This window comes from Pimephales promelas, chromosome 3 (assembly GCF_988280905.1).
Source record: "Pimephales promelas chromosome 3, fPimPro1.hap1.1, whole genome shotgun sequence".
Lineage (NCBI taxonomy): Eukaryota > Metazoa > Chordata > Actinopteri > Cypriniformes > Leuciscidae > Pimephales > Pimephales promelas.
Window position 1 is genome coordinate 48,018,080 of NC_142771.1, and position 24,107 is coordinate 48,042,186.

The 24,107-nt window shown below is 42.7% G+C and overlaps 59 non-coding genes across 59 annotated transcripts; all 59 read right to left on the reverse strand.

The window, feature by feature from the left end:
* Positions 1–33: 33 nt before the first annotated feature.
* On the reverse strand, positions 34–106 carry trnag-acc (transfer RNA glycine (anticodon ACC)). Its single transcript has one exon. It is a non-coding gene; the product is annotated as a tRNA-Gly (tRNA).
* A 219-nt stretch (positions 107–325) lies between these two features.
* On the reverse strand, positions 326–398 carry trnav-uac (transfer RNA valine (anticodon UAC)). The gene has a single exon. It is a non-coding gene; the product is annotated as a tRNA-Val (tRNA).
* Positions 399–664: 266 nt separating this feature from the next.
* Positions 665–737, reverse strand: trnav-cac (transfer RNA valine (anticodon CAC)). The gene has a single exon. It is a non-coding gene; the product is annotated as a tRNA-Val (tRNA).
* Positions 738–1,492: 755 nt separating this feature from the next.
* On the reverse strand, positions 1,493–1,565 carry trnav-cac (transfer RNA valine (anticodon CAC)). The gene has a single exon. It is a non-coding gene; the product is annotated as a tRNA-Val (tRNA).
* Positions 1,566–1,688: 123 nt separating this feature from the next.
* On the reverse strand, positions 1,689–1,761 carry trnav-aac (transfer RNA valine (anticodon AAC)). The gene has a single exon. It is a non-coding gene; the product is annotated as a tRNA-Val (tRNA).
* A 559-nt stretch (positions 1,762–2,320) lies between these two features.
* On the reverse strand, positions 2,321–2,393 carry trnav-cac (transfer RNA valine (anticodon CAC)). Its single transcript has one exon. It is a non-coding gene; the product is annotated as a tRNA-Val (tRNA).
* Positions 2,394–2,516: 123 nt separating this feature from the next.
* trnav-aac (transfer RNA valine (anticodon AAC)) lies at positions 2,517–2,589 on the reverse strand. Its single transcript has one exon. It is a non-coding gene; the product is annotated as a tRNA-Val (tRNA).
* A 559-nt stretch (positions 2,590–3,148) lies between these two features.
* trnav-cac (transfer RNA valine (anticodon CAC)) lies at positions 3,149–3,221 on the reverse strand. The gene has a single exon. It is a non-coding gene; the product is annotated as a tRNA-Val (tRNA).
* A 123-nt stretch (positions 3,222–3,344) lies between these two features.
* trnav-aac (transfer RNA valine (anticodon AAC)) lies at positions 3,345–3,417 on the reverse strand. The gene has a single exon. It is a non-coding gene; the product is annotated as a tRNA-Val (tRNA).
* A 219-nt stretch (positions 3,418–3,636) lies between these two features.
* On the reverse strand, positions 3,637–3,709 carry trnav-uac (transfer RNA valine (anticodon UAC)). Its single transcript has one exon. It is a non-coding gene; the product is annotated as a tRNA-Val (tRNA).
* Positions 3,710–4,171: 462 nt separating this feature from the next.
* Positions 4,172–4,244, reverse strand: trnav-aac (transfer RNA valine (anticodon AAC)). The gene has a single exon. It is a non-coding gene; the product is annotated as a tRNA-Val (tRNA).
* A 219-nt stretch (positions 4,245–4,463) lies between these two features.
* trnav-uac (transfer RNA valine (anticodon UAC)) lies at positions 4,464–4,536 on the reverse strand. Its single transcript has one exon. It is a non-coding gene; the product is annotated as a tRNA-Val (tRNA).
* Positions 4,537–4,803: 267 nt separating this feature from the next.
* Positions 4,804–4,876, reverse strand: trnav-cac (transfer RNA valine (anticodon CAC)). The gene has a single exon. It is a non-coding gene; the product is annotated as a tRNA-Val (tRNA).
* A 123-nt stretch (positions 4,877–4,999) lies between these two features.
* trnav-aac (transfer RNA valine (anticodon AAC)) lies at positions 5,000–5,072 on the reverse strand. Its single transcript has one exon. It is a non-coding gene; the product is annotated as a tRNA-Val (tRNA).
* Positions 5,073–5,291: 219 nt separating this feature from the next.
* On the reverse strand, positions 5,292–5,364 carry trnav-uac (transfer RNA valine (anticodon UAC)). Its single transcript has one exon. It is a non-coding gene; the product is annotated as a tRNA-Val (tRNA).
* Positions 5,365–5,826: 462 nt separating this feature from the next.
* Positions 5,827–5,899, reverse strand: trnav-aac (transfer RNA valine (anticodon AAC)). Its single transcript has one exon. It is a non-coding gene; the product is annotated as a tRNA-Val (tRNA).
* Positions 5,900–6,458: 559 nt separating this feature from the next.
* On the reverse strand, positions 6,459–6,531 carry trnav-cac (transfer RNA valine (anticodon CAC)). Its single transcript has one exon. It is a non-coding gene; the product is annotated as a tRNA-Val (tRNA).
* Positions 6,532–6,943: 412 nt separating this feature from the next.
* trnav-uac (transfer RNA valine (anticodon UAC)) lies at positions 6,944–7,016 on the reverse strand. The gene has a single exon. It is a non-coding gene; the product is annotated as a tRNA-Val (tRNA).
* Positions 7,017–7,283: 267 nt separating this feature from the next.
* Positions 7,284–7,356, reverse strand: trnav-cac (transfer RNA valine (anticodon CAC)). Its single transcript has one exon. It is a non-coding gene; the product is annotated as a tRNA-Val (tRNA).
* A 123-nt stretch (positions 7,357–7,479) lies between these two features.
* On the reverse strand, positions 7,480–7,552 carry trnav-aac (transfer RNA valine (anticodon AAC)). The gene has a single exon. It is a non-coding gene; the product is annotated as a tRNA-Val (tRNA).
* A 219-nt stretch (positions 7,553–7,771) lies between these two features.
* On the reverse strand, positions 7,772–7,844 carry trnav-uac (transfer RNA valine (anticodon UAC)). The gene has a single exon. It is a non-coding gene; the product is annotated as a tRNA-Val (tRNA).
* Positions 7,845–8,606: 762 nt separating this feature from the next.
* On the reverse strand, positions 8,607–8,679 carry trnav-uac (transfer RNA valine (anticodon UAC)). The gene has a single exon. It is a non-coding gene; the product is annotated as a tRNA-Val (tRNA).
* Positions 8,680–8,946: 267 nt separating this feature from the next.
* Positions 8,947–9,019, reverse strand: trnav-cac (transfer RNA valine (anticodon CAC)). The gene has a single exon. It is a non-coding gene; the product is annotated as a tRNA-Val (tRNA).
* Positions 9,020–9,142: 123 nt separating this feature from the next.
* trnav-aac (transfer RNA valine (anticodon AAC)) lies at positions 9,143–9,215 on the reverse strand. The gene has a single exon. It is a non-coding gene; the product is annotated as a tRNA-Val (tRNA).
* Positions 9,216–9,434: 219 nt separating this feature from the next.
* trnav-uac (transfer RNA valine (anticodon UAC)) lies at positions 9,435–9,507 on the reverse strand. Its single transcript has one exon. It is a non-coding gene; the product is annotated as a tRNA-Val (tRNA).
* A 463-nt stretch (positions 9,508–9,970) lies between these two features.
* Positions 9,971–10,043, reverse strand: trnav-aac (transfer RNA valine (anticodon AAC)). The gene has a single exon. It is a non-coding gene; the product is annotated as a tRNA-Val (tRNA).
* Positions 10,044–10,262: 219 nt separating this feature from the next.
* trnav-uac (transfer RNA valine (anticodon UAC)) lies at positions 10,263–10,335 on the reverse strand. Its single transcript has one exon. It is a non-coding gene; the product is annotated as a tRNA-Val (tRNA).
* Positions 10,336–10,602: 267 nt separating this feature from the next.
* Positions 10,603–10,675, reverse strand: trnav-cac (transfer RNA valine (anticodon CAC)). Its single transcript has one exon. It is a non-coding gene; the product is annotated as a tRNA-Val (tRNA).
* A 123-nt stretch (positions 10,676–10,798) lies between these two features.
* On the reverse strand, positions 10,799–10,871 carry trnav-aac (transfer RNA valine (anticodon AAC)). The gene has a single exon. It is a non-coding gene; the product is annotated as a tRNA-Val (tRNA).
* Positions 10,872–11,429: 558 nt separating this feature from the next.
* Positions 11,430–11,502, reverse strand: trnav-cac (transfer RNA valine (anticodon CAC)). The gene has a single exon. It is a non-coding gene; the product is annotated as a tRNA-Val (tRNA).
* A 123-nt stretch (positions 11,503–11,625) lies between these two features.
* On the reverse strand, positions 11,626–11,698 carry trnav-aac (transfer RNA valine (anticodon AAC)). The gene has a single exon. It is a non-coding gene; the product is annotated as a tRNA-Val (tRNA).
* A 1,046-nt stretch (positions 11,699–12,744) lies between these two features.
* On the reverse strand, positions 12,745–12,817 carry trnav-uac (transfer RNA valine (anticodon UAC)). The gene has a single exon. It is a non-coding gene; the product is annotated as a tRNA-Val (tRNA).
* Positions 12,818–13,084: 267 nt separating this feature from the next.
* On the reverse strand, positions 13,085–13,157 carry trnav-cac (transfer RNA valine (anticodon CAC)). The gene has a single exon. It is a non-coding gene; the product is annotated as a tRNA-Val (tRNA).
* Positions 13,158–13,476: 319 nt separating this feature from the next.
* Positions 13,477–13,549, reverse strand: trnav-aac (transfer RNA valine (anticodon AAC)). Its single transcript has one exon. It is a non-coding gene; the product is annotated as a tRNA-Val (tRNA).
* A 558-nt stretch (positions 13,550–14,107) lies between these two features.
* trnav-cac (transfer RNA valine (anticodon CAC)) lies at positions 14,108–14,180 on the reverse strand. Its single transcript has one exon. It is a non-coding gene; the product is annotated as a tRNA-Val (tRNA).
* A 123-nt stretch (positions 14,181–14,303) lies between these two features.
* trnav-aac (transfer RNA valine (anticodon AAC)) lies at positions 14,304–14,376 on the reverse strand. Its single transcript has one exon. It is a non-coding gene; the product is annotated as a tRNA-Val (tRNA).
* Positions 14,377–14,934: 558 nt separating this feature from the next.
* trnav-cac (transfer RNA valine (anticodon CAC)) lies at positions 14,935–15,007 on the reverse strand. The gene has a single exon. It is a non-coding gene; the product is annotated as a tRNA-Val (tRNA).
* A 755-nt stretch (positions 15,008–15,762) lies between these two features.
* On the reverse strand, positions 15,763–15,835 carry trnav-cac (transfer RNA valine (anticodon CAC)). Its single transcript has one exon. It is a non-coding gene; the product is annotated as a tRNA-Val (tRNA).
* Positions 15,836–15,958: 123 nt separating this feature from the next.
* trnav-aac (transfer RNA valine (anticodon AAC)) lies at positions 15,959–16,031 on the reverse strand. Its single transcript has one exon. It is a non-coding gene; the product is annotated as a tRNA-Val (tRNA).
* A 559-nt stretch (positions 16,032–16,590) lies between these two features.
* On the reverse strand, positions 16,591–16,663 carry trnav-cac (transfer RNA valine (anticodon CAC)). Its single transcript has one exon. It is a non-coding gene; the product is annotated as a tRNA-Val (tRNA).
* A 123-nt stretch (positions 16,664–16,786) lies between these two features.
* On the reverse strand, positions 16,787–16,859 carry trnav-aac (transfer RNA valine (anticodon AAC)). Its single transcript has one exon. It is a non-coding gene; the product is annotated as a tRNA-Val (tRNA).
* Positions 16,860–17,417: 558 nt separating this feature from the next.
* Positions 17,418–17,490, reverse strand: trnav-cac (transfer RNA valine (anticodon CAC)). Its single transcript has one exon. It is a non-coding gene; the product is annotated as a tRNA-Val (tRNA).
* A 123-nt stretch (positions 17,491–17,613) lies between these two features.
* Positions 17,614–17,686, reverse strand: trnav-aac (transfer RNA valine (anticodon AAC)). Its single transcript has one exon. It is a non-coding gene; the product is annotated as a tRNA-Val (tRNA).
* Positions 17,687–19,069: 1,383 nt separating this feature from the next.
* Positions 19,070–19,142, reverse strand: trnav-cac (transfer RNA valine (anticodon CAC)). Its single transcript has one exon. It is a non-coding gene; the product is annotated as a tRNA-Val (tRNA).
* A 123-nt stretch (positions 19,143–19,265) lies between these two features.
* On the reverse strand, positions 19,266–19,338 carry trnav-aac (transfer RNA valine (anticodon AAC)). The gene has a single exon. It is a non-coding gene; the product is annotated as a tRNA-Val (tRNA).
* A 219-nt stretch (positions 19,339–19,557) lies between these two features.
* trnav-uac (transfer RNA valine (anticodon UAC)) lies at positions 19,558–19,630 on the reverse strand. The gene has a single exon. It is a non-coding gene; the product is annotated as a tRNA-Val (tRNA).
* Positions 19,631–19,896: 266 nt separating this feature from the next.
* trnav-cac (transfer RNA valine (anticodon CAC)) lies at positions 19,897–19,969 on the reverse strand. The gene has a single exon. It is a non-coding gene; the product is annotated as a tRNA-Val (tRNA).
* Positions 19,970–20,092: 123 nt separating this feature from the next.
* On the reverse strand, positions 20,093–20,165 carry trnav-aac (transfer RNA valine (anticodon AAC)). The gene has a single exon. It is a non-coding gene; the product is annotated as a tRNA-Val (tRNA).
* Positions 20,166–20,381: 216 nt separating this feature from the next.
* On the reverse strand, positions 20,382–20,454 carry trnav-uac (transfer RNA valine (anticodon UAC)). Its single transcript has one exon. It is a non-coding gene; the product is annotated as a tRNA-Val (tRNA).
* A 266-nt stretch (positions 20,455–20,720) lies between these two features.
* Positions 20,721–20,793, reverse strand: trnav-cac (transfer RNA valine (anticodon CAC)). Its single transcript has one exon. It is a non-coding gene; the product is annotated as a tRNA-Val (tRNA).
* A 123-nt stretch (positions 20,794–20,916) lies between these two features.
* On the reverse strand, positions 20,917–20,989 carry trnav-aac (transfer RNA valine (anticodon AAC)). Its single transcript has one exon. It is a non-coding gene; the product is annotated as a tRNA-Val (tRNA).
* A 216-nt stretch (positions 20,990–21,205) lies between these two features.
* On the reverse strand, positions 21,206–21,278 carry trnav-uac (transfer RNA valine (anticodon UAC)). Its single transcript has one exon. It is a non-coding gene; the product is annotated as a tRNA-Val (tRNA).
* A 266-nt stretch (positions 21,279–21,544) lies between these two features.
* trnav-cac (transfer RNA valine (anticodon CAC)) lies at positions 21,545–21,617 on the reverse strand. The gene has a single exon. It is a non-coding gene; the product is annotated as a tRNA-Val (tRNA).
* Positions 21,618–21,740: 123 nt separating this feature from the next.
* trnav-aac (transfer RNA valine (anticodon AAC)) lies at positions 21,741–21,813 on the reverse strand. Its single transcript has one exon. It is a non-coding gene; the product is annotated as a tRNA-Val (tRNA).
* A 754-nt stretch (positions 21,814–22,567) lies between these two features.
* On the reverse strand, positions 22,568–22,640 carry trnav-aac (transfer RNA valine (anticodon AAC)). The gene has a single exon. It is a non-coding gene; the product is annotated as a tRNA-Val (tRNA).
* A 559-nt stretch (positions 22,641–23,199) lies between these two features.
* trnav-cac (transfer RNA valine (anticodon CAC)) lies at positions 23,200–23,272 on the reverse strand. Its single transcript has one exon. It is a non-coding gene; the product is annotated as a tRNA-Val (tRNA).
* Positions 23,273–23,395: 123 nt separating this feature from the next.
* On the reverse strand, positions 23,396–23,468 carry trnav-aac (transfer RNA valine (anticodon AAC)). The gene has a single exon. It is a non-coding gene; the product is annotated as a tRNA-Val (tRNA).
* Positions 23,469–23,687: 219 nt separating this feature from the next.
* trnav-uac (transfer RNA valine (anticodon UAC)) lies at positions 23,688–23,760 on the reverse strand. Its single transcript has one exon. It is a non-coding gene; the product is annotated as a tRNA-Val (tRNA).
* A 267-nt stretch (positions 23,761–24,027) lies between these two features.
* On the reverse strand, positions 24,028–24,100 carry trnav-cac (transfer RNA valine (anticodon CAC)). The gene has a single exon. It is a non-coding gene; the product is annotated as a tRNA-Val (tRNA).
* Positions 24,101–24,107: the final 7 nt, after the last annotated feature.

Genomic DNA, 24,107 nt, shown 5'->3' on the forward strand with positions numbered 1-24,107 from the left:
AACCGTTTAAATTTTCTGCCAGAAGCCAATTGCTGTTTCTGCTCGGTTTCGAACCGAGGACCTTTCGCGTGGTAGGCGAACGTGATGACCACTACACTACAGAAACCTCTTTATGTAAGACATGTGCTTTTTCGAAAATGGTTCCATCCCATAATCTTTCCTGCAAGCATTGTGACAAGCTGTTTAAATTCCACAAACAACAGATAAGAGCTCATTCGGAATGGCAGTCTGCCTACAGCTCTTTGGTACAATTGCCCTCACCTAATTTCAATAGTCCAAAAACTTTGTTGCGAATTTCAGTACATATATTAAAAACCCCTTCACTTGTTTCCGCCCAGTTTCGAACTGAGGACCTTTCACGTGTAAAGCGAACGTGATAACCACTACACTACGGAAACTTAACTTGGAAGACAGTCCGACCTCTTTTAGCGTACGCTTGTTCAAAAGCGACTGAAACGATAGACTGCCCACTGTCCTTAAAATGGCAAAAAGCTGCTATTTTTGTTGGCAGACTAAACATTTTTTATTACTCTACAGGAAACTTCAATGGTCATTTGTTTTGTTTTAGTCCTTTTCTAAAGAACTTACACCGCAAATCGCCCTGCAAGTGTTCTGACCTGCTCAACAGAAAACCACTCAAAAAATTTTAGCAAAGACCATCCACAGTTTCCGCCCAGTTTCGAACTGGGGACCTTTCGCGTGTGAGGCGAACGTGATAACCACTACACTACGGAAACATGCCCTGTAGGTGCAGGCAGAAATCTTCTGGTGCAGGCTTGTTAAAAAGTGTATAAAGGAAAAGTGAGCTGAGCCCTCCTGTTGTGGCAAACAGTTTAAATTTTCTGCCAAAAGCCAATTGCTGTTTCTGCTCGGTTTCGAACCGAGGACCTTTCGCGTGTTAGGCGAACGTGATGACCACTACACTACAAAAACCTCCTTATGTAAGACATGTGCTTTTTCGAAAATGGCTCCATCCCATAATCTTTCCTGCAAGCATTGTGACAAGCTGTTTAAATTCCACAAACAACAGATAAGAGCTCATTCGGAATGGCAGTCTGCCTACAGCTCTTTGGTACAATTGCCCTCACCTAATTTCAATAGTCCAAAAACTTTGTTGGGAATTTCAGCACGTATATTAAAAACCCTTTTACTTGTTTCCGCCCAGTTTCGAACTGAGGACCTTTCGCGTGTAAAGCACACGTGATAACCACTACACTACGGAAACTTAACTTGGAAGACAGTCCGACCTGTTTTAGCGTACGCTTGTTCAAAAGCGACTGAAACGATAGACTGCCCACTGTCCTAAAAAATGGCAAAAAGCTGCTATTTTTGTTGGCAGACTAAACATTTTTTATTACTCTACAGGAAACTTCAATGGTCATTTGTTTTGTTTTAGTCCTTTTTTAAAGAATTTACACCGCAAATCGCCCTGCAAGTGTTCTGACCTGCTCAACAGAAAACCACTCAAAAAATGTTAGCAAAGACCATCCACAGTTTCCGCCCAGTTTCGAACTGGGGACCTTTCGCGTGTGAGGCGAACGTGATAACCACTACACTACGGAAACATGCCCTGTAGGTGCAGGCAGAAATCTTCTGGTGCAGGCTTGTTAAAAAGTGTATAAAGGAAAAGTGAGCTGAGCCCTCCTGTTGTGGCAAACCGTTTAAATTTTCTGCCAGAAGCCAATTGCTGTTTCTGCTCGGTTTCGAACCGAGGACCTTTCGCGTGTTAGGCGAACGTGATGACCACTACACTACAGAAACCTCTTTATGTAAGACATGTGCTTTTTCGAAAATGGTTCCATCCCATAATCTTTCCTGCAAGCATTGTGACAAGCTGTTTAAATTCCACAAACAACAGATAAGAGCTCATTCGGAATGGCAGTCTGCCTACAGCTCTTTGGTACAATTGCCCTCACCTAATTTCAATAGTCCAAAAACTTTGTTGCGAATTTCAGCACGTATATTAAAAACCCCTTTACTTGTTTCCGCCCAGTTTCGAACTGAGCACCTTTCGCGTGTAAAGCGAACGTGATAACTACTACACTACAGAAACTTAACTTGGAAGACAGTCCGACCTCTTTTAGCGTACGCTTGTTCAAAAGCGACTGAAACGATAGACTGCCCACTGTCCTAAAAAATGGCAAAAAGCTGCTATTTTTGTTGGCAGACTAAACATTTTTTATTACTCTACAGGAAACTTCAATGGTCATTTGTTTTGTTTTAGTCCTTTTTTAAAGAATTTACACCGCAAATCGCCCTGCAAGTGTTCTGACCTGCTCAACAGAAAACCACTCAAAAAATGTTAGCAAAGACCATCCACAGTTTCCGCCCAGTTTCGAACTGGGGACCTTTCGCGTGTGAGGCGAACGTGATAACCACTACACTACGGAAACATGCCCTGTAGGTGCAGGCAGAAATCTTCTGGTGCAGGCTTGTTAAAAAGTGTATAAAGGAAAAGTGAGCTGAGCCCTCCTGTTGTGGCAAACAGTTTAAATTTTCTGCCAAAAGCCAATTGCTGTTTCTGCTCGGTTTCGAACCGAGGACCTTTCGCGTGTTAGGCGAACGTGATGACCACTACACTACAGAAACCTCCTTATGTAAGACATGTGCTTTTTCGAAAATGGCTCCATCCCATAATCTTTCCTGCAAGCATTGTGACAAGCTGTTTAAATTCCACAAACAACAGATAAGAGCTCATTCGGAATGGCAGTCTGCCTACAGCTCTTTGGTACAATTGCCCTCACCTAATTTCAATAGTCCAAAAACTTTGTTGCGAATTTCAGTACATATATTAAATACCCCTTCACTTGTTTCCGCCCAGTTTCGAACTGAGGACCTTTCACGTGTAAAGCGAACGTGATAACCACTACACTATGGAAACTTAACTTGGAAGACAGTCCGACCTCTTTTAGCGTACGCTTGTTCAAAAGCGACTGAAACGATAGACTGCCCACTGTCCTAAAAAATGGCAAAAAGCTGCTATTTTTGTTGGCAGACTAAACATTTTTTATTACTCTACAGGAAACTTCAATGGTCATTTGTTTTGTTTTAGTCCTTTTTTAAAGAATTTACACCGCAAATCGCCCTGCAAGTGTTCTGACCTGCTCAACAGAAAACCACTCAAAAAATGTTAGCAAAGACCATCCACAGTTTCCGCCCAGTTTCGAACTGGGGACCTTTCGCGTGTGAGGCGAACGTGATAACCACTACACTACGGAAACATGCCCTGTAGGTGCAGGCAGAAATCTTCTGGTGCAGGCTTGTTAAAAAGTGTATAAAGGAAAAGTGAGCTGAGCCCTCCTGTTGTGGCAAACCGTTTAAATTTTCTGCCAAAAGCCAATTGCTGTTTCTGCTCGGTTTCGAACCGAGGACCTTTCGCGTGTTAGGCGAACGTGATGACCACTACACTACAGAAACCTCCTTATGTAAGACATGTGCTTTTTCGAAAATGGTTCCATCCCATAATCTTTCCTGCAAGCATTGTGACAAGCTGTTTAAATTCCACAAACAACAGATAAGAGCTCATTCGGAATGGCAGTCTGCCTACAGCTCTTTGGTACAATTGCCCTCACCTAATTTCAATAGTCCAAAAACTTTGTTGCGAATTTCAGCACGTATATTAAAAACCCCTTTACTTGTTTCCGCCCAGTTTCGAACTGAGGACCTTTCGCGTGTAAAGCGAACGTGATAACCACTACACTACAGAAACTTAACTTGGAAGACAGTCCGACCTCTTTTAGCGTACGCTTGTTCAAAAGCGACTGAAACGATAGACTGCCCACTGTCCTTAAAATGGCAAAAAGCTGCTATTTTTGTTGGCAGACTAAACATTTTTTATTACTCTACAGGAAACTTCAATAGTCATTTGTTTTGTTTTAGTCCTTTTTTAAAGAATTTACACCGCAAATCGCCCTGCAAGTGTTCTGACCTGCTCAACAGAAAACCACTCAAAAAATGTTAGCAAAGACCATCCACAGTTTCCGCCTAGTTTCGAACTGGGGACCTTTCGCGTGTGAGGCGAACGTGATAACCACTACACTACGGAAACATGCCCTGTAGGTGCAGGCAGAAATCTTCTGGTGCAGGCTTGTTAAAAAGTGTATAAAGGAAAAGTGAGCTGAGCCCTCCTGTTGTGGCAAACCGTTTAAATTTTCTGCCAAAAGCCAATTGCTGTTTCTGCTCGGTTTCGAACCGAGGACCTTTCGCGTGTTAGGCGAACGTGATGACCACTACACTACAGAAACCTCCTTATGTAAGACATGTGCTTTTTCGAAAATGGCTCCATCCCATAATCTTTCCTGCAAGCATTGTGACAAGCTGTTTAAATTCCACAAACAACAGATAAGAGCTCATTCGGAATGGCAGTCTGCCTACAGCTCTTTGGTACAATTGCCCTCACCTAATTTCAATAGTCCAAAAACTTTGTTGCGAATTTCAGTACATATATTAAATACCCCTTCACTTGTTTCCGCCCAGTTTCGAACTGAGGACCTTTCACGTGTAAAGCGAACGTGATAACCACTACACTACGGAAACTTAACTTGGAAGACAGTCCGACCTCTTTTAGCGTACGCTTGTTCAAAAGCGACTGAAACGATAGACTGCCCACTGTCCTAAAAAATGGCAAAAAGCTGCTATTTTTGTTGGCAGACTAAACATTTTTTATTACTCTACAGGAAACTTCAATGGTCATTTGTTTTGTTTTAGTCCTTTTTTAAAGAATTTACACCGCAAATCGCCCTGCAAGTGTTCTGACCTGCTCAACAGAAAACCACTCAAAAAATGTTAGCAAAGACCATCCACAGTTTCCGCCCAGTTTCGAACTGGGGACCTTTCGCGTGTGAGGCGAACGTGATAACCACTACACTACGGAAACATGCCCTGTAGGTGCAGGCAGAAATCTTCTGGTGCAGGCTTGTTAAAAAGTGTATAAAGGAAAAGTGAGCTGAGCCCTCCTGTTGTGGCAAACCGTTTAAATTTTCTGCCAAAAGCCAATTGCTGTTTCTGCTCGGTTTCGAACCGAGGACCTTTCGCGTGTTAGGCGAACGTGATGACCACTACACTACAGAAACCTCCTTATGTAAGACATGTGCTTTTTCGAAAATGGTTCCATCCCATAATCTTTCCTGCAAGCATTGTGACAAGCTGTTTAAATTCCACAAACAACAGATAAGAGCTCATTCGGAATGGCAGTCTGCCTACAGCTCTTTGGTACAATTGCCCTCACCTAATTTCAATAGTCCAAAAACTTTGTTGCGAATTTCAGCACGTATAATAAAAACCCCTTTACTTGTTTCCGCCCAGTTTCGAACTGAGGACCTTTCGCGTGTAAAGCGAACGTGATAACCACTACACTACAGAAACTTAACTTGGAAGACAGTCCGACCTCTTTTAGCGTACGCTTGTTCAAAAGCGACTGAAACGATAGACTGCCCACTGTCCTTAAAATGGCAAAAAGCTGCTATTTTTGTTGGCAGACTAAACATTTTTTATTACTCTACAGGAAACTTCAATAGTCATTTGTTTTGTTTTAGTCCTTTTTTAAAGAATTTACACCGCAAATCGCCCTGCAAGTGTTCTGACCTGCTCAACAGAAAACCACTCAAAAAATGTTAGCAAAGACCATCCACAGTTTCCGCCTAGTTTCGAACTGGGGACCTTTCGCGTGTGAGGCGAACGTGATAACCACTACACTACGGAAACATGCCCTGTAGGTGCAGGCAGAAATCTTCTGGTGCAGGCTTGTTAAAAAGTGTATAAAGGAAAAGTGAGCTGATCCCTCCTGTTGTGGCAAACCGTTTAAATTTTCTGCCAAAAGCCAATTGCTGTTTCTGCTCGGTTTCGAACCGAGGACCTTTCGCGTGTTAGGCGAACGTGATGACCACTACACTACAGAAACCTCCTTATGTAAGACATGTGCTTTTTCGAAAATGGCTCCATCCCATAATCTTTCCTGCAAGCATTGTGACAAGCTGTTTAAATTCCACAAACAACAGATAAGAGCTCATTCGGAATGGCAGTCTGCCTACAGCTCTTTGGTACAATTGCCCTCACCTAATTTCAATAGTCCAAAAACTTTGTTGCGAATTTCAGCACGTATATTAAAAACCCCTTTACTTGTTTCCGCCCAGTTTCAAACTGAGGACCTTTCGCGTGTAAAGCGAACGTGATAACCACTACACTACGGAAACTTAACTTGGAAGACAGTCCGACCTCTTTTAGCGTACGCTTGTTCAAAAGCGACTGAAACGATAGACTGCCCACTGTCCTAAAAAATGGCAAAAAGCTGCTATTTTTGTTGGCAGACTAAACATTTTTTATTACTCTACAGGAAACTTCAATGGTCATTTGTTTTGTTTTAGTCCTTTTTTAAAGAATTTACACCGCAAATCGCCCTGCAAGTGTTCTGACCTGCTCAACAGAAAACCACTCAAAAAATGTTAGCAAAGACCATCCACAGTTTCCGCCCAGTTTCGAACTGGGGACCTTTCGCGTGTGAGGCGAACGTGATAACCACTACACTACGGAAACATGCCCTGTAGGTGCAGGCAGAAATCTTCTGGTGCAGGCTTGTTAAAAAGTGTATAAAGGAAAAGTGAGCTGATCCCTCCTGTTGTGGCAAACAGTTTAAATTTTCTGGCAAAAGCCAATTGCTGTTTCTGCTCGGTTTCCAACCGAGGACCTTTCGCGTGTTAGGCGAACGTGATGACCACTACACTACAGAAACCTCCTTATGTAAGACATGTGCTTTTTCGAAAATGGCTCCATCCCATAATCTTTCCTGCAAGCATTGTGACAAGCTGTTTAAATTCCACAAACAACAGATAAGAGCTCATTCGGAATGGCAGTCTGCCTACAGCTCTTTGGTACAATTGCCCTCACCTAATTTCAATAGTCCAAAAACTTTGCGAATTTCAGCACGTATATTAAAAACCCCTTTACTTGTTTCCGCCCAGTTTCGAACTGAGGACCTTTCGCGTGTAAAGCGAACGTGATAACCACTACACTACGGAAACTTAACTTGGAAGACAGTCCGACCTCTTTTAGCGTACGCTTGTTCAAAAGCGACTGAAACGATAGACTGCCCACTGTCCTAAAAAATGGCAAAAAGCTGCTATTTTTGTTGGCAGACTAAACATTTTTTATTACTCTACAGGAAACTTCAATGGTCATTTGTTTTGTTTTAGTCCTTTTTTAAAGAATTTACACCGCAAATCGCCCTGCAAGTGTTCTGACCTGCTCAACAGAAAACCACTCAAAAAATTTTAGCAAAGACCATCCACAGTTTCCGCCCAGTTTCGAACTGGGGACCTTTCGCGTGTGAGGCGAACGTGATAACCACTACACTACGGAAACATGCCCTGTAGGTGCAGGCAGAAATCTTCTGGTGCAGGCTTGTTAAAAAGTGTATAAAGGAAAAGTGAGCTGATCCCTCCTGTTGTGGCAAACAGTTTAAATTTTCTGGCAAAAGCCAATTGCTGTTTCTGCTCGGTTTCGAACCGAGGACCTTTCGCGTGTTAGGCGAACGTGATGACCACTACACTACAGAAACCTCCTTATGTAAGACATGTGCTTTTTCGAAAATGGCTCCATCCCATAATCTTTCCTGCAAGCATTGTGACAAGCTGTTTAAATTCCACAAACAACAGATAAGAGCTCATTCGGAATGGCAGTCTGCCTACAGCTCTTTGGTACAATTGCCCTCACCTAATTTCAATAGTCCAAAAACTTTGTTGCGAATTTCAGCACGTATATTAAAAACCCCTTTACTTGTTTCCGCCCAGTTTCGAACTGAGGACCTTTCGCGTGTAAAGCGAACGTGATAACCACTACACTACGGAAACTTAACTTGGAAGACAGTCCGACCTCTTTTAGCGTACGCTTGTACGCTTGTTCAAAAGCGACTGAAACGATAGACTGCCCACTGTCCTAAAAAATGGCAAAAAGCTGCTATTTTGTTGGCAGACTAAACATTTTTTATTACTCTACAGGAAACTTCAATGGTCATTTGTTTTGTTTTAGTCCTTTTTTAAAGAATTTACACCGCAAATCGCCCTGCAAGTGTTCTGACCTGCTCAACAGAAAACCACTCAAAAAATGTTAGCGAAGACCATCCACAGTTTCCACCCAGTTTCGAACTGGGGGCCTTTCGCGTGTGAGGCGAACGTGATAACCACTACACTACGGAAACATGCCCTGTAGGTGCAGGCAGAAATCTTCTGGTGCAGGCTTGTTAAAAAGTGTATAAAGGAAAAGTGAGCTGATCCCTCCTGTTGTGGCAAACAGTTTAAATTTTCTGGCAAAAGCCAATTGCTGTTTCTGCTCGGTTTCCAACCGAGGACCTTTCGCGTGTTAGGGGAACGTGATGACCACTACACTACAGAAACCTCCTTATGTAAGACATGTGCTTTTTCGAAAATGGCTCCATCCCATAATCTTTCCTGCAAGCATTGTGACAAGCTGTTTAAATTCCACAAACAACAGATAAGAGCTCATTCGGAATGGCAGTCTGCCTACAGCTCTTTGGTACAATTGCCCTCACCTAATTTCAATAGTCCAAAAACTTTGTTGCGAATTTCAGCACGTATATTAAAAACCCCTTTACTTGTTTCCGCCCAGTTTCGAACTGAGGACCTTTCGCGTGTAAAGCGAACGTGATAACCACTACACTACGGAAACTTAACTTGGAAGACAGTCCGACCTCTTTTAGCGTACGCTTGTTCAAAAGCGACTGAAACGATAGACTGCCCACTGTCCTAAAAAATGGCAAAAAGCTGCTATTTTTGTTGGCAGACTAAACATTTTTTATTACTCTACAGGAAACTTCAATGGTCATTTGTTTTGTTTTAGTCCTTTTTTAAAGAATTTACACCGCAAATCGCCCTGCAAGTGTTCTGACCTGCTCAACAGAAAACCACTCAAAAAATGTTAGCAAAGACCATCCACAGTTTCCGCCCAGTTTCGAACTGGGGACCTTTCGCGTGTGAGGCGAACGTGATAACCACTACACTACGGAAACATGCCCTGTAGGTGCAGGCAGAAATCTTCTGGTGCAGGCTTGTTAAAAAGTGTATAAAGGAAAAGTGAGCTGAGCCCTCCTGTTGTGGCAAACCGTTTAAATTTTCTGCCAGAAGCCAATTGCTGTTTCTGCTCGGTTTCGAACCGAGGACCTTTCGCGTGTTAGGCGAACGTGATGACCACTACACTACAGAAACCTCCTTATGTAAGACATGTGCTTTTTCGAAAATGGTTCCATCCCATAATCTTTCCTGCAAGCATTGTGACAAGCTGTTTAAATTCCACAAACAACAGATAAGAGCTCATTCGGAATGGCAGTCTGCCTACAGCTCTTTGGTACAATTGCCCTCACCTAATTTCAATAGTCCAAAAACTTTGTTGCGAATTTCAGCACGTATATTAAAAACCCCTTTACTTGTTTCCGCCCAGTTTCGAACTGAGGACCTTTCGCGTGTAAAGCGAATGTGATAACCACTACACTACAGAAACTTAACTTGGAAGACAGTCCGACCTCTTTTAGCGTACGCTTGTTCAAAAGCGACTGAAACGATAGACTGCCCACTGTCCTAAAAAATGGCAAAAAGCTGCTATTTTTGTTGGCAGACTAAACATTTTTTATTACTCTACAGGAAACTTCAATGGTCATTTGTTTTGTTTTAGTCCTTTTTTAAAGAATTTACACCGCAAATCGCCCTGCAAGTGTTCTGACCTGCTCAACAGAAAACCACTCAAAAAATTTTAGCAAAGATCATCCACAGTTTCCGCCCAGTTTCGAACTGGGGACCTTTCGCGTGTGAGGCGAACGTGATAACCACTACACTACGGAAAAATGCCCTGTAGGTGCAGGCAGAAATCTTCTGGTGCAGGCTTGTTAAAAAGTGTATAAAGGAAAAGTGAGCTGAGCCCTCCTGTTGTGGCAAACAGTTTAAATTTTCTGCCAAAAGCCAATTGCTGTTTCTGCTCGGTTTCGAACCGAGGACCTTTCGCGTGTTAGGCGAACGTGATGACCACTACACTACAGAAACCTCCTTATGTAAGACATGTGCTTTTTCGAAAATGGCTCCATCCCATAATCTTTCCTGCAAGCATTGTGACAAGCTGTTTAAATTCCACAAACAACAGATAAGAGCTCATTCGGAATGGCAGTCTGCCTACAGCTCTTTGGTACAATTGCCCTCACCTAATTTCAATAGTCCAAAAACTTTGTTGCGAATTTCAGTACATATATTAAATACCCCTTCACTTGTTTCCGCCCAGTTTCGAACTGAGGACCTTTCACGTGTAAAGCGAACGTGATAACCACTACACTACGGAAACTTAACTTGGAAGACAGTCCGACCTCTTTTAGCGTACGCTTGTTCAAAAGCGACTGAAACGATAGACTGCCCACTGTCCTAAAAAATGGCAAAAAGCTGCTATTTTTGTTGGCAGACTAAACATTTTTTATTACTCTACAGGAAACTTCAATGGTCATTTGTTTTGTTTTAGTCCTTTTTTAAAGAATTTACACCGCAAATCGCCCTGCAAGTGTTCTGACCTGCTCAACAGAAAACCACTCAAAAAATGTTAGCAAAGACCATCCACAGTTTCCGCCCAGTTTCGAACTGGGGACCTTTCGCGTGTGAGGCGAACGTGATAACCACTACACTACGGAAACATGCCCTGTAGGTGCAGGCAGAAATCTTCTGGTGCAGGCTTGTTAAAAAGTGTATAAAGGAAAAGTGAGCTGAGCCCTCCTGTTGTGGCAAACCGTTTAAATTTTCTGCCAAAAGCCAATTGCTGTTTCTGCTCGGTTTCGAACCGAGGACCTTTCGCGTGTTAGGCGAACGTGATGACCACTACACTACAGAAACCTCCTTATGTAAGACATGTGCTTTTTCGAAAATGGTTCCATCCCATAATCTTTCCTGCAAGCATTGTGACAAGCTGTTTAAATTCCACAAACAACAGATAAGAGCTCATTCGGAATGGCAGTCTGCCTACAGCTCTTTGGTACAATTGCCCTCACCTAATTTCAACAGTCCAAAAACTTTGTTGCGAATTTCAGTACATATATTAAAAACCCCTTCACTTGTTTCCGCCCAGTTTCAAACTGAGGACCTTTCACGTGTAAAGCGAACGTGATAACCACTACACTACGGAAACTTAACTTGGAAGACAGTCCGACCTCTTTTAGCGTACGCTTGTTCAAAAGCGACTGAAACGATAGACTGCCCACTGTCCTTAAAATGGCAAAAAGCTGCTATTTTTGTTGGCAGACTAAACATTTTTTATTACTCTACAGGAAACTTCAATGGTCATTTGTTTTGTTTTAGTCCTTTTCTAAAGAATTTTCACCGCAAATCGCCCTGCAAGTGTTCTGACCTGCTCAACAGAAAACCACTCAAAAAATGTTAGCAAAGACCATCCACAGTTTCCGCCCAGTTTCGAACTGGGGACCTTTCGCGTGTGAGGCGAACGTGATAACCACTACACTACGGAAACATGCCCTGTAGGTGCAGGCAGAAATCTTCTGGTGCAGGCTTGTTAAAAAGTGTATAAAGGAAAAGTGAGCTGAGCCCTCATGTTGTGGCAAACAGTTTAAATTTTCTGCCAGAAGCCAATTGCTGTTTCTGCTCGGTTTCGAACCGAGGACCTTTCGCGTGTTAGGCGAACGTGATGACCACTACACTACAGAAACCTCTTTATGTAAGACATGTGCTTTTTCGAAAATGGTTCCATCCCATAATCTTTCCTGCAAGCATTGTGACAAGCTGTTTAAATTCCACAAACAACAGATAAGAGCTCATTCGGAATGGCAGTCTGCCTACAGCTCTTTGGTACAATTGCCCTCACCTAATTTCAATAGTCCAAAAACTTTGTTGCGAATTTCAGCACGCATATTAAAAACCCCTTTACTTGTTTCACCCAGTTTCGAACTGAGCACCTTTCGCGTGTAAAGCGAACGTGATAACCACTACACTACAGAAACTTAACTTGGAAGACAGTCCGACCTCTTTTAGCGTACGCTTGTTCAAAAGCGACTGAAACGATAGACTGCCCACTGTCCTAAAAAATGGCAAAAAGCTGCTATTTTTGTTGGCAGACTAAACATTTTTTATTACTCTACAGGAAACTTCAATGGTCATTTGTTTTGTTTTAGTCCTTTTTTAAAGAATTTACACCGCAAATCGCCCTGCAAGTGTTCTGACCTGCTCAACAGAAAACCACTCAAAAAATGTTAGCAAAGACCATCCACAGTTTCCACCCAGTTTCGAACTGGGGACCTTTCGCGTGTGAGGCGAACGTGATAACCACTACACTACGGAAACATGCCCTGTAGGTGCAGGCAGAAATCTTCTGGTGCAGGCTTGTTAAAAAGTGTATAAAGGAAAAGTGAGCTGAGCCCTCCTGTTGTGGCAAACCGTTTAAATTTTCTGCCAAAAGCCAATTGCTGTTTCTGCTCGGTTTCGAACCGAGGACCTTTCGCGTGTTAGGCGAACGTGATGATCACTACACTACAGAAACCTCCTTATGTAAGACATGTGCTTTTTCGAAAATGGTTCCATCCCATAATCTTTCCTGCAAGCATTGTGACAAGCTGTTTAAATTCCACAAACAACAGATAAGAGCTCATTCGGAATGGCAGTCTGCCTACAGCTCTTTGGTACAATTGCCCTCACCTAATTTCAATAGTCCAAAAACTTTGTTGCGAATTTCAGCACGTATATTAAAAACCCCTTTACTTGTTTCCGCTCAGTTTTGAACTGAGGACCTTTCGCGTGTAAAGCGAACATGATAACCACTACACTACGGAAACTTAACTTGGAAGACAGTCCGACCTCTTTTAGCGTACGCTTGTTCAAAAGCGACTGAAACGATAGACTGCCCACTGTCCTAAAAAATGGCAAAAAGCTGCTATTTTTGTTGGCAGACTAAACATTTTTTATTACTCTACAGGAAACTTCAATGGTCATTTGTTTTGTTTTAGTCCTTTTTTAAAGAATTTACACCGCAAATCGCCCTGCAAGTGTTCTGACCTGCTCAACAGAAAACCACTCAAAAAATGTTAGCAAAGACCATCCACAGTTTCCGCCCAGTTTCGAACTGGGGACCTTTCGCGTGTGAGGCGAACGTGATAACCACTACACTACGGAAACATGCCCTGTAGGTGCAGGCAGAAATCTTCTGGTGCAGGCTTGTTAAAAAGTGTATAAAGGAAAAGTGAGCTGAGCCCTCCTGTTGTGGCAAACCGTTTAAATTTTCTGCCAGAAGCCAATTGCTGTTTCTGCTCGGTTTCGAACCGAGGACCTTTCGCGTGTTAGGCGAACGTGATGACCACTACACTACGGAAACATGCCCTGTAGGTGCAGGCAGAAATCTTCTGGTGCAGGCTTGTTAAAAAGTGTATAAAGGAAAAGTGAGCTGAGCCCTCCTGTTGTGGCAAACCGTTTAAATTTTCTGCCAAAAGCCAATTGCTGTTTCTGCTCGGTTTCGAACCGAGGACCTTTCGCGTGTTAGGCGAACGTGATGACCACTACACTACAGAAACATCCTTATGTAAGACATGTGCTTTTTCGAAAATGGTTCCATCCCATAATCTTTCCTGCAAGCATTGTGACAAGCTGTTTAAATTCCACAAACAACAGATAAGAGCTCATTCGGAATGGCAGTCTGCCTACAGCTCTTTGGTACAATTGCCCTCACCTAATTTCAATAGTCCAAAAACTTTGTTGCGAATTTCAGTACATATATTAAAAACCCCTTCACTTGTTTCCGCCCAGTTTCAAACTGAGGACCTTTCACGTGTAAAGCGAACGTGATAACCACTACACTACGGAAACTTAACTTGGAAGACAGTCCGACCTCTTTTAGCGTACGCTTGTTCAAAAGCGACTGAAACGATAGACTGCCCACTGTCCTTAAAATGGCAAAAAGCTGCTATTTTTGTTGGCAGACTAAACATTTTTTATTACTCTACAGGAAACTTCAATGGTCATTTGTTTTGTTTTAGTCCTTTTCTAAAGAATTTTCACCGCAAATCGCCCTGCAAGTGTTCTGACCTGCTCAACAGAAAACCACTCAAAAAATTTTAGCAAAGACCATACACAGTTTCCGCCCAGTTTCGAACTGGGGACCTTTCGCGTGTGAGGCGAACGTGATAACCACTACACTACGGAAACATGCCCTGTAGGTGCAGGCAGAAATCTTCTGGTGCAGGCTTGTTAAAAAGTGTATAAAGGAAAAGTGAGCTGAGCCCTCCTGTTGTGGCAAACAGTTTAAATTTTCTGCCAAAAGCCAATTGCTGTTTCTGCTCGGTTTCGAACCGAGGACCTTTCGCGTGTTAGGCGAACGTGATGACCACTACACTACAGAAACCTCCTCATGTAAGACATGTGCTTTTTCGAAAATGGCTCCATCCCATAATCTTTCCTGCAAGTATTGTGACAAGCTGTTTAAATTCCACAAACAACAGATAAGAGCTCATTCGGAATGGCAGTCTGCCTACAGCTCTTTGGTACAATTGCCCTCACCTAATTTCAATAGTCCAAAAACTTTGTTGCGAATTTCAGCACGTATATTAAAAACCCCTTTACTTGTTTCCGCCCAGTTTAGAACTGAGGACCTTTCGCGTGTAAAGCGAACGTGATAACCACTACACTACAGAAACTTAACTTGGAAGACAGTCCGATCTCTTTTAGCGTACGCTTGTTCAAAAGCGACTGAAACGATAGACTGCCCACTGTCCTTAAAATGGCAAAAAGCTGCTATTTTTGTTGGCAGACTAAACATTTTTTATTACTCTACAGGAAACTTCAATGGTCATTTGTTTTGTTTTAGTCCTTTTTTAAAGAATTTACACCGCAAATCGCCCTGCAAGTGTTCTGACCTGCTCAACAGAAAACCACTCAAAAAATTTTAGCAAAGACCATCCACAGTTTCCGCCCAGTTTCGAACTGGGGACCTTTCGCGTGTGAGGCGAACGTGATAACCACTACACTACGGAAACATGCCCTGTAGGTGCAGGCAGAAATCTTCTGGTGCAGGCTTGTTAAAAAGTGTATAAAGGAAAAGTGAGCTGAGCCCTCCTGTTGTGGCAAACAGTTTAAATTTTCTGCCAAAAGCCAATTGCTGTTTCTGCTCGGTTTCGAACCGAGGACCTTTCGCGTGTTAGGCGAACGTGATGACCACTACACTACAAAAACCTCCTTATGTAAGACATGTGCTTTTTCGAAAATGGCTCCATCCCATAATCTTTCCTGCAAGCATTGTGACAAGCTGTTTAAATTCCACAAACAACAGATAAGAGCTCATTCGGAATGGCAGTCTGCCTACAGCTCTTTGGTACAATTGCCCTCACCTAATTTCAATAGTCCAAAAACTTTGTTGGGAATTTCAGCACGTATATTAAAAACCCCTTTACTTGTTTCCGCCCAGTTTCGAACTGAGGACCTTTCGCGTGTAAAGCACACGTGATAACCACTACACTACGGAAACTTAACTTGGAAGACAGTCCGACCTCTTTTAGCGTACGCTTGTTCAAAAGCGACTGAAACGATAGACTGCCCACTGTCCTAAAAAATGGCAAAAAGCTGCTATTTTTGTTGGCAGACTAAACATTTTTTATTACTCTACAGGAAACTTCAATGGTCATTTGTTTTGTTTTAGTCCTTTTTTAAAGAATTTACACCGCAAATCGCCCTGCAAGTGTTCTGACCTGCTCAACAGAAAACCACTCAAAAAATTTTAGCAAAGATCATCCACAGTTTCCGCCCAGTTTCGAACTGGGGACCTTTCGCGTGTGAGGCGAACGTGATAACCACTACACTACGGAAACATGCCCTGTAGGTGCAGGCAGAAATCTTCTGGTGCAGGCTTGTTAAAAAGTGTATAAAGGAAAAGTGAGCTGAGCCCTCCTGTTGTGGCAAACAGTTTAAATTTTCTGCCAAAAGCCAATTGCTGTTTCTGCTCGGTTTCGAACCGAGGACCTTTCGCGTGTTAGGCGAACGTGATCACCACTACACTACAGAAACCTCCTTATGTAAGACATGTGCTTTTTCGAAAATGGCTCCATCCCATAATCTTTCCTGCAAGCATTGTGACAAGCTGTTTAAATTCCACAAACAACAGATAAGAGCTCATTCGGAATGGCAGTCTGCCTACAGCTCTTTGGTACAATTGCCCTCACCTAATTTCAATAGTCCAAAAACTTTGTTGGGAATTTCAGCACGTATATTAAAAACCCCTTTACTTGTTTCCGCCCAGTTTCGAACTGAGGACCTTTCGCGTGTAAAGCACACGTGATAACCACTACACTACGGAAACTTAACTTGGAAGACAGTCCGACCTCTTTTAGCGTACGCTTGTTCAAAAGCGACTGAAACGATAGACTGCCCACTGTCCTAAAAAATGGCAAAAAGCTGCTATTTTTGTTGGCAGACTAAACATTTTTTATTACTCTACAGGAAACTTCAATGGTCATTTGTTTTGTTTTAGTCCTTTTTTAAAGAATTTACACCGCAAATCGCCCTGCAAGTGTTCTGACCTGCTCAACAGAAAACCACTCAAAAAATTTTAGCAAAGATCATCCACAGTTTCCGCCCAGTTTCGAACTGGGGACCTTTCGCGTGTGAGGCGAACGTGATAACCACTACACTACGGAAACATGCCCTGTAGGTGCAGGCAGAAATCTTCTGGTGCAGGCTTGTTAAAAAGTGTATAAAGGAAAAGTGAGCTGAGCCCTCCTGTTGTGGCAAACAGTTTAAATTTTCTGCCAAAAGCCAATTGCTGTTTCTGCTCGGTTTCGAACCGAGGACCTTTCGCGTGTTAGGCGAACGTGATCACCACTACACTACAGAAACCTCCTTATGTAAGACATGTGCTTTTTCGAAAATGGCTCCATCCCATAATCTTTCCTGCAAGCATTGTGACAAGCTGTTTAAATTCCACAAACAACAGATAAGAGCTCATTCGGAATGGCAGTCTGCCTACAGCTCTTTGGTACAATTGCCCTCACCTAATTTCAATAGTCCAAAAACTTTGTTGGGAATTTCAGCACGTATATTAAAAACCCCTTTACTTGTTTCCGCCCAGTTTAGAACTGAGGACCTTTCGCGTGTAAAGCGAACGTGATAACCACTACACTACAGAAACTTAACTTGGAAGACAGTCCGACCTCTTTTAGCGTACGCTTGTTCAAAAGCGACTGAAACGATAGACTGCCCACTGTCCTTAAAATGGCAAAAAGCTGCTATTTTTGTTGGCAGACTAAACATTTTTTATTACTCTACAGGAAACTTCAATGGTCATTTGTTTTGTTTTAGTCCTTTTTTAAAGAATTTACACCGCAAATCGCCCTGCAAGTGTTCTGACCTGCTCAACAGAAAACCACTCAAAAAATTTTAGCAAAGACCATCCACAGTTTCCGCCCAGTTTCGAACTGGGGACCTTTCGCGTGTGAGGCGAACGTGATAACCACTACACTACGGAAACATGCCCTGTAGGTGCAGGCAGAAATCTTCTGGTGCAGGCTTGTTAAAAAGTGTATAAAGGAAAAGTGAGCTGATCCCTCCTGTTGTGGCAAACAGTTTAAATTTTCTGCCAGAAGCCAATTGCTGTTTCTGCTCGGTTTCGAACCGAGGACCTTTCGCGTGTTAGGCGAACGTGATGACCACTACACTACAGAAACCTCCTTATGTAAGCATGTGCTTTTCCGAAAATGGCTCCATCCCATAATCTTTCCTGCAAGCATTGTGACAAGCTGTTTAAATTCCACAAACAACAGATAAGAGCTCATTCGGAATGGCAGTCTGCCTACAGCTCTTTGGTACAATTGCCCTCACCTAATTTCAATAGTCCAAAAACTTTGTTGCGAATTTCAGTACATATATTAAAAACCCCTTCACTTTTTTCCGCCCAGTTTCGAACTGAGGACCTTTCACGTGTAAAGCGAACGTGATAACCACTACACTACGGAAACTTAACTTGGAAGACAGTCCGACCTCTTTTAGCGTACGCTTGTTCAAAAGCGACTGAAACGATAGACTGCCCACTGTCCTTAAAATGGCAAAAAGCTGCTATTTTTGTTGGCAGACTAAACATTTTTTATTACTCTACAGGAAACTTCAATGGTCATTTGTTTTGTTTTAGTCCTTTTCTAAAGAATTTACACCGCAAATCGCCCTGCAAGTGTTCTGACCTGCTCAACAGAAAACCACTCAAAAAAAATTAGCAAAGACCATCCACAGTTTCCGCCCAGTTTCGAACTGGGGACCTTTCGCGTGTGAGGCGAACGTGATAACCACTACACTACAGAAACATGCCCTGTAGGGGCAGGCAGAAATCTTCTGGTGCAGGCTTGTTAAAAAGTGTATAAAGGAAAAGTGAGCTGAGCCCTCCTGTTGTGGCAAACAGTTTAAATTTTCTGCCAAAAGCCAATTGCTGTTTCTGCTCGGTTTCGAACCGAGGACCTTTCGCGTGTTAGGCGAACGTGATGACAACTACACTACAGAAACCTCCTTATGTAAGACATGTGCTTTTTCGAAAATGGCTCCATCCCATAATCTTTCCTGCAAGCATTGTGACAAGCTGTTTAAATTCCACAAACAACAGATAAGAGCTCATTCGGAATGGCAGTCTGCCTACAGCTCTTTGGTACAATTGCCCTCACCTAATTTCAATAGTCCAAAAACTTTGTTGCGAATTTCAGCACGTATATTAAAAACCCCTTTACTTGTTTCCGCCCAGTTTCGAACTGAGGACCTTTCGCGTGTAAAGCGAAGTGATAACCACTACACTACGGAAACCTACCTTGGAAGACAGTCCGACCTCTTTTAGCGTACGCTTGTTCAAAAGCGACTGAAACGATAGACTGCCCACTGTCCTTAAAATGGCAAAAAGCTGCTATTTTTGTTGGCAGACTAAACATTTTTTATTACTCTACAGGAAACTTCAATGGTCATTTGTTTTGTTTTAGTCCTTTTCTAAAGAATTTACACCGCAAATCGCCCTGCAAGTGTTCTGACCTGCTCAACAGAAAACCACTCAAAAAATGTTAGCAAAGACCATCCACAGTTTCCGCCCAGTTTCGAACTGGGGACCTTTCGCGTGTGAGGCGAACGTGATAACCACTACACTACGGAAACATGCCCTGTAGGTGCAGGCAGAAATCTTCTGGTGCAGGCTTGTTAAAAAGTGTATAAAGGAAAAGTGAGCTGAGCCCTCCTGTTGTGGCAAACAGTTTAAATTTTCTGCCAAAAGCCAATTGCTGTTTCTGCTCGGTTTCGAACCGAGGACCTTTCGCGTGTTAGGCGAACGTGATCACCACTACACTACAGAAACCTCCTTATGTAAGACATGTGCTTTTTCGAAAATGGCTCCATCCCATAATCTTTCCTGCAAGCATTGTGACAAGCTGTTTAAATTCCACAAACAACAGATAAGAGCTCATTCGGAATGGCAGTCTGCCTACAGCTCTTTGGTACAATTGCCCTCACCTAATTTCAATAGTCCAAATACTTTGTTGCGAATTTCAGCACGTATATTAAAAACCCCTTTACTTGTTTCCGCCCAGTTTCGAACTGAGGACCTTTCGCGTGTAAAGCAAACGTGATAACCACTACACTACGGAAACCTACCTTGGAAGACAGTCCGACCTCTTTTAGCGTACGCTTGTTCAAAAGCGACTGAAACGATAGACTGCCCACTGTCCTTAAAATGGCAAAAAGCTGCTATTTTTGTTGGCAGACTAAACATTTTTTATTACTCTACAGGAAACTTCAATGGTCATTTGTTTTGTTTTAGTCCTTTTCTAAAGAATTTACACCGCAAATCGCCCTGCAAGTGTTCTGACCTGCTCAACAGAAAACCACTCAAAAAATGTTAGCAAAGACCATCCACAGTTTCCGCCCAGTTTCGAACTGGGGACCTTTCGCGTGTGAGGCGAACGTGATAACCACTACACTACGGAAACATGCCCTGTGGGTGCAGGCAGAAATCTTCTGGTGCAGGCTTGTTAAAAAGTGTATAAAGGAAAAGTGAGCTGAGCCCTCCTGTTGTGGCAAACAGTTTAAATTTTCTGCCAGAAGCCAATTGCTGTTTCTGCTCGGTTTCGAACCGAGGACCTTTCGCGTGTTAGGCGAACGTGATCACCACTACACTACAGAAACCTCCTTATGTAAGACATGTGCTTTTTCGAAAATGGCTCCATCCCATAATCTTTCCTGCAAGCATTGTGACAAGCTGTTTAAATTCCACAAACAGATAAGAGCTCATTCGGAATGGCAGTCTGCCTACAGCTCTTTGGTACAATTGCCCTCACTTAATTTCAATAGCCCAAAAACTTTGTTGCGAATTTCAGCACGTATATTAAAAACCCTTTTACTTGTTTCCGCCCAGTTTCGAACTGAGGACCTTTCGCGTGTAAAGCAAACGTGATAACCACTACACTACGGAAACTTAACTTGGAAGACAGTCCGACCTCTTTTAGCGTACGCTTGTTCAAAAGCGACTGAAACGATAGACTGCCCACTGTCCTTAAAATGGCAAAAAGCTGCTATTTTTGTTGGCAGACTAAACATTTTTTATTACTCTACAGGAAACTTCAATGGTCATTTGTTTTGTTTTAGTCCTTTTCTAAAGAATTTACACCGCAAATCGCCCTGCAAGTGTTCTGACCTGCTCAACAGAAAACCACTCAAAAAATGTTAGCAAAGACCATCCACAGTTTCCGCCCAGTTTCGAACTGGGGACCTTTCGCGTGTGAGGCGAACGTGATAACCACTACACTACGGAAACATGCCCTGTAGGTGCAGGCAGAAATCTTCTGGTGCAGGCTTGTTAAAAAGTGTATAAAGGAAAAGTGAGCTGAGCCCTCCTGTTGTGGCAAACAGTTTAAATTTTCTGCCAAAAGCCAATTGCTGTTTCTGCTCGGTTTCGAACCGAGGACCTTTCGCGTGTTAGGCGAACGTGATGACCACTACACTACAGAAACATCCTTATGTAAGACATGTGCTTTTTCGAAAATGGCTCCATCCCATAATCTTTCCTGCAAGCATTGTGACAAGCTGTTTAAATTCCACAAACAGATAAGAGCTCATTCGGAATGGCAGTCTGCCTACAGCTCTTTGGTACAATTGCCCTCACCTAATTTCAATAGTCCAAAAACTTTGTTGCGAATTTCAGTACGTATATTAAAAACCCCTTCACTTGTTTCCGCCCAGTTTCGAACTGAGGACCTTTCACGTGTAAAGCGAACGTGATAACCACTACACTACGGAAACTTAACTTGGAAGACAGTCCGACCTCTTTTAGCGTATGCTTGTTCAAAAGCGACTGAAACGATAGACTGCCCACTGTCCTTAAAATGGCAAAAAGCTGCTATTTTTGTTGGCAGACTAAACATTTTTTATTACTCTACAGGAAACTTCAATGGTCATTTGTTTTGTTTTAGTCCTTTTCTAAAGAATTTACACCGCAAATCGCCCTGCAAGTGTTCTGACCTGCTCAACAGAAAACCACTCAAAAAATGTTAGCGAAGACCATCCACAGTTTCCGCCCAGTTTCGAACTGGGGACCTTTCGCGTGTGAGGCGAACGTGATAACCACTACACTACGGAAACATGCCCTGTAGGTGCAGGCAGAAATCTTCTGGTGCAGGCTTGTTAAAAAGTGTATAAAGGAAAAGTGAGCTGAGCCCTCCTGTTGTGGCAAACAGTTTAAATTTTCTGCCAGAAGCCAATTGCTGTTTCTGCTCGGTTTCGAACCGAGGACCTTTCGCGTGTTAGGCGAACGTGATGACCACTACACTACAGAAACCTCCTTATGTAAGACATGTGCTTTTTCGAAAATGGCTCCATCCCATAATCTTTCCTGCAAGCATTGTGACAAGCTGTTTAAATTCCACAAACAACAGATAAGAGCTCATTCGGAATGGCAGTCTGCCTACAGCTCTTTGGTACAATTGCCCTCACCTAATTTCAATAGTCCAAAAACTTTGTTGCGAATTTCAGCACGTATATTAATAACCCCTTTACTTGTTTCCGCCCAGTTTCGAACTGAGGACCTTTCGCGTGTAAAGCGAACGTGATAACCTCTACACTACGGAAACTTAACTTGGAAGACAGTCCGACCTCTTTTAGCGTACGCTTGTTCAAAAGCGACTGAAACGATAGACTGCCCACTGTCCTTAAAATGGCAAAAAGCTGCTATTTTTGTTGGCAGACTAAACATTTTTTATTACTCTACAGGAAACTTCAATGGTCATTTGTTTTGTTTTAGTCCTTTTCTAAAGAATTTACACCGCAAATCGCCCTGCAAGTGTTCTGACCTGCTCAACAGAAAACCACACAAAAAATGTTAGCAAAGACCATCCACAGTTTCCGCCCAGTTTCGAACTGGAGACCTTTCGCGTGTGAGGCGAACGTGATAACCACTACACTACGGAAACATGCCCTGTAGGTGCAGGCAGAAATCTTCTGGTGCAGGCTTGTTAAAAAGTGTATAAAGGAAAAGTGAGCTGAGCCCTCCTGTTGTGGCAAACCGTTTAAATTTTCTGCCAAAAGCCAATTGCTGTTTCTGCTCGGTTTCGAACCGAGGACCTTTCGCGTGTTAGGCGAACGTGATGACCACTACACTACAGAAACATCCTTATGTAAGACATGTGCTTTTTCGAAAATGGCTCCATCCCATAATCTTTCCTGCAAGCATTGTGACAAGCTGTTTAAATTCCACAAACAACAGATAAGAGCTCATTCGGAATGGCAGTCTGCCTACAGCTCTTTGGTACAATTGCCCTCACCTAATTTCAATAGTCCAAAAACTTTGTTGGGAATTTCAGCACGTATATTAAAAACCCCTTTACTTGTTTCCGCCCAGTTTCGAACTGAGGACCTTTCGCGTGTAAAGCACACGTGATAACCACTACACTACGGAAACTTAACTTGGAAGACAGTCCGACCTCTTTTAGCGTACGCTTGTTCAAAAGCGACTGAAACGATAGACTGCCCACTGTCCTAAAAAATGGCAAAAAGCTGCTATTTTTGTTGGCAGACTAAACATTTTTTATTACTCTACAGGAAACTTCAATGGTCATTTGTTTTGTTTTAGTCCTTTTTTAAAGAATTTACACCGCAAATCGCCCTGCAAGTGTTCTGACCTGCTCAACAGAAAACCACTCAAAAAATTTTAGCAAAGATCATCCACAGTTTCCGCCCAGTTTCGAACTGGGGACCTTTCGCGTGTGAGGCGAACGTGATAACCACTACACTACGGAAACATGCCCTGTAGGTGCAGGCAGAAATCTTCTGGTGCAGGCTTGTTAAAAAGTGTATAAAGGAAAAGTGAGCTGAGCCCTCCTGTTGTGGCAAACAGTTTAAATTTTCTGCCAAAAGCCAATTGCTGTTTCTGCTCGGTTTCGAACCGAGGACCTTTCGCGTGTTAGGCGAACGTGATCACCACTACACTACAGAAACCTCCTTATGTAAGACATGTGCTTTTTCGAAAATGGCTCCATCCCATAATCTTTCCTGCAAGCATTGTGACAAGCTGTTTAAATTCCACAAACAACAGATAAGAGCTCATTCGGAATGGCAGTCTGCCTACAGCTCTTTGGTACAATTGCCCTCACCTAATTTCAATAGTCCAAAAACTTTGTTGCGAATTTCAGTACATATATTAAAAACCCCTTCACTTGTTTCCGCCCAGTTTCGAACTGAGGACCTTTCACGTGTAAAGCGAACGTGATAACCACTACACTACGGAAACTTAACTTGGAAGACAGTCCGACCTCTTTTAGCGTACGCTTGTTCAAAAGCGACTGAAACGATAGACTGCCCACTGTCCTAAAAAATGGCAAAAAGCTGCTATTTTTGTTGGCAGACTAAACATTTTTTATTACTCTACAGGAAACTTCAATGGTCATTTGTTTTGTTTTAGTCCTTTTTTAAAGAATTTACACCGCAAATCGCCCTGCAAGTGTTCTGACCTGCTCAACAGAAAACCACTCAAAAAATTTTAGCAAAGACCATCCACAGTTTCCGCCCAGTTTCGAACTGGGGACCTTTCGCGTGTGAGGCGAACGTGATAACCACTACACTACGGAAACATGCCCT